This window comes from Salvelinus alpinus, chromosome 2, assembly GCF_045679555.1.
Source record: "Salvelinus alpinus chromosome 2, SLU_Salpinus.1, whole genome shotgun sequence".
Taxonomy (NCBI): Eukaryota; Metazoa; Chordata; class Actinopteri; order Salmoniformes; family Salmonidae; genus Salvelinus; species Salvelinus alpinus.
The window spans coordinates 86,765,067-86,769,239 of NC_092087.1; positions in this window are offsets into that span (position 1 = coordinate 86,765,067).

Genomic DNA, 4,173 nt, shown 5'->3' on the forward strand with positions numbered 1-4,173 from the left:
CCAGGGTCCATATTCACAAAGTGTCTCAGAGTAGACTAGGAGAGCTGATCTAGGACCAGTTTAACTTTTTAGATCATCGTTGTATGGACCAGGGGAACCTGATCTTAGATCAGCACTCCTACTCTGAGAAACATTATGAATACTGGCCCTGATGTAACAACCTAAACACAGCTCAAAACTAAACAAAAAGTTAAATGATTCAGTAAGTCGTACCATGTGATTTATGGCTAAAACATAAAATAATAACAATGATAATAATAATAACATAAAAAACTAAACTATATAATATACTGTAGCGGTACTTACAGAGTGAAGGAGAGAGGTATTGTACAGTGAGTCAACTTACTGGCGTAGCAGGGCATAGAAACAAGAAGTGTGAGTTCTGTAGTTGATTGACACATTTTTAAAGTAGCCTAGTCAGGGATTTAAGACAATAACATGCATCAACAGCATGTCAGAAAAAAAGATGTACTGTATTTTATGTATCTAAATATAAAATGTGACCACATAGCTAGTTGCATTTCTTCATTTGTGCCTAAAAAAATGTCAAGAGGCAAAATGCAGCCCATTTTCAAAGTGGTCTTTATACAGATCCAATACAACGTGTTGGCTGGAATGTACATGGTTTCTTAACCCTCATACTACCGACTGGGGTCATGTTATTTTTTATCATAGCCCGTTTATTAAATTCTTCAAATGTTTCATGACTATGTCAATAAACTTGTTCTTAATACATCTAAATCATTGTTTAGGGTTTCTGTATCAATATGGAATTTTGAGAAGTTTGACCCCGGGCAAAAACACCTATTCCGCCCATATTAATGTGAGTGGACCTGTATCAGGGCTTTTGATCACATAGACAGATCATCTGCAGAGATACTCCCTGTGTACTCTCCTCAGATCTTAGTTTTCTGTAAATCACTTATCATATGTGTAAAAAAGGCCGGCCCATTTTATCAATGGCAATTTGAATGCACAGAGATACCGTGACGAGATCCTGAGGCCCATTGTCATGCCATTCATCCGCCGCCATCACCTCCTGTTTCAGCATGGTAATGCACGGCTTCATGTCACAAGGATTTCTACACAATTCCTGGAAGCTGAAAATGTCCCGCTTTTTCCATGGCCTGCATTCTCACCAGACATGTCACCCATTGAGCATGTTTGGGATGCTCTGGATCAACACGTATGACACTGTTTCCAGGTCCCACCAATATCCAGCAACTTTGTATAGCCATTGAAGAGGAGTAGGGCAACATTCCACAGGCCACAATCAACAACCTGATCAACTGTATGCAAAGGAGATGTGCCGCACATGGTGGTCACACCAGATAATGACAGGTTTTCTGATCCACGCCCCTCATTTTTTTTAAAGGTATGTATATGTGACCAACAGATGCATATCTGTATTCCCAGTCGTGAAATTTCCTTATTTCCTTATCTTAGAAATGATTGCATGTTGCATTTATATTTTTGTTCAGCATATATCCTGTATATACTTCCTTCTCACATCTATCTACACACTTTCCTCCTCCCACCTTTTCCCTTGCTTGTGGATTTTCAGGGCACAACACATCAGCTGTATACAGTGTATATATACAGTACCAGTCAAAAGTTTGGACACACCTACTCATTCAAGGGTTTCTCTTTATTTAGTGAAGACATCCAAACTATGAAACAACACATATGAAATCATGTCGTAACCTAAAAAGTGTTAAACAAATATTTTAGATTCTTCAAAGTAGCCACCCTTTGCCTTTATGACAGATTTGCACACTCTTGGCATTCTCTCAACCAGCTTCATGAGGAATGCTTTTCCAACAGTCTTAAAGGAGTTCCCACCTATGCTGAGCACTTGTTGGCTGCTTTTCCTTTACTCTGCGGTCCAACTTATCCCAAACCATCTCAATTGGGTTAAAGTCGGGTGATTGTGGAGGCCAGGTCATCTGATGCAGCACTCCATAACTCTCCTTGGTCAAATAGCCCTTACACAGACTGGAGGTGTGTTGGGTCATTGTCCTGCTGAAAAACAAAATACGCAAACCAGATGGGATGGCGTATCACTGCAGAATGCTGTGGTAGTGTAACAGTATAACTTTAAACCGTCCCCTCGCCCATACCCGGGCGCGAACCAGGGACCTTCTGCACACATCAACAACTGACACCCACGAAGCGTCGTTAGCCATCGCTCCACAAAAGCCGCGGCTCTTGCAGAGCAAGGGGAAACCCTACTTCAGGTCTCAGAGCAAGTGACGTAACCGATTGAAATGCTATTAGCGCGTACCCGCTAACTAGCTAGCCATTTCACATCCGTTACACTCACCCCCCTTTCAACCTCCTCCTTTTCCACAGCAACCAGTGATCCGGGTCAACAGCATCAATGTAACAGTATAACTTTAGTACGTCCCCTCGCCCCGACCCGGGCGCCAACCAGGGACCCTCTGCACACATCAACAACGGTCACCCATGAAGCGTCGTTACCCATCGCTCCACAAAGGCCACGGCTCTTGCAGAGCAAGGGGAAACCCTACTTCAGGTCTCAGAGCAAGTGACGTAACCGATTGAAATGCTATTAGCGCGTACCCGCTAACTAGCTAGCCATTTCACATCCGTTACACTAGCCATGCTGGTTAAGTGTGCCTTGAATTCTAGATACATCACTGACAGTGTCACCAGCAAAGGACCTCCACACCATCACACCTCCTCCTCCATGCTTCCCAGTGGTTAACCACACATGCAGAGATCAACCGTTCACCTCCTCTGCATCTCACAAAGGCACAGCGGTTGGAACCAAAAATCTAAGATTTGGACTCATCAGACTAAAGGACAGATTTCCACGGGTCTGATGTCCATTGCTCGTGTTTCTTGGCCCAATCAAGTCTCTTCTTCTTATTGGTGTCCTTTAATAGTGATTTCTTGACAGCAATTTGACCATGAAGGCCTGATTCACGCAGTCTCCTCTGAACAGTTGATGTTGAGATGTGTCTTACTTGAACTCTGTGAAGCATTTATTTGGGCTGCAATCTGAGGTGCAGTTAACTCTAATGAACTTATCCTCTGCAGCAGAGGTAACTCTGGGTCTTCCTTTCCTGTGACGGTCCTCATTAGAGCCAGTTTCATCACAGCGCTTGATGGTTTTTGCGACTGCACTTTCAAAGTTTGATGACATTTTTGTGAAAGATGAATTCATCTCTTTCTTTGAGCTTTGTGTTAGTATTAAATAATATCATTTTCAAAAACCAGAGTGACCAGACAATATAGCTCAGTATTTGTATTATTTAGTTCATACAGTCTGTTTTTGCTCATCTTTATCAAGGGTGCCATTCATTTGGGACCTGACTATGCCTGTCCAGGCACCAATGTGACAAACTGGTTTCTAACCTCGGTCTCCTGCAGGCCACAAGACTGTGTTACCCTGCTACACGTAGTAAGCATAGGCCTTAGCTTAGGGAGCTTACACAAGTCTTCAGGTCTCAGACAAGTTTTCTCAACACCTACATCTCTTTTCAGATTCCATCCCCTAATGCCTTGGTGGCCGTGACGAAGACAATTTGCCCCTAAACTGCTCCAAGGACGAGACTGACTCTGTTCTGCTCCTATTCTGTTCTGTGTTTGATGTGTCATAGGGTTGGGTACTGTGACAGCAGAAATACACTTTCCCATTGTACAATAGACTTTTATATTAAAAAAATACAAATGTTGCCGGTGTATGTGTGTTTTATTTTGTCACATGACTGTGTGCCTGTGAGTGTGTGCATGTGTGTGTGTGTTTGTAATACATGTTTACATTTACATTTAAGTCATTTAGCAGACGCTCTTATCCAGAGCGACTTACAAGTTGGTGCATTCACCTTATGATGTCCAGTGGAACAACCACTTTACAATAGTGCATCTAACTCTAAGGGGGGGGGGGGTTAGAAGGATTACTTTATCCTATCCTAGGTATTCCTTAAAGAGGTGGGGTTTCAGGTGTCTCCGGAAGGTGGTGATTGATTCCGCTGACCTGTCGTCGTGGGGGAGTTTGTTCCACCATTGGGGTGCCAGAGCAGCGAACAGTTTTGACTGGGCTGAGCGGGAGCTGTACTTCCTCAGAGGTAGGGAGGCGAGTAGGCCAGAGGTGGATGAACGCAGTGCCCTTGTTTGGGTGTAGGGCCTGATCAGAGCCTGAAGGTA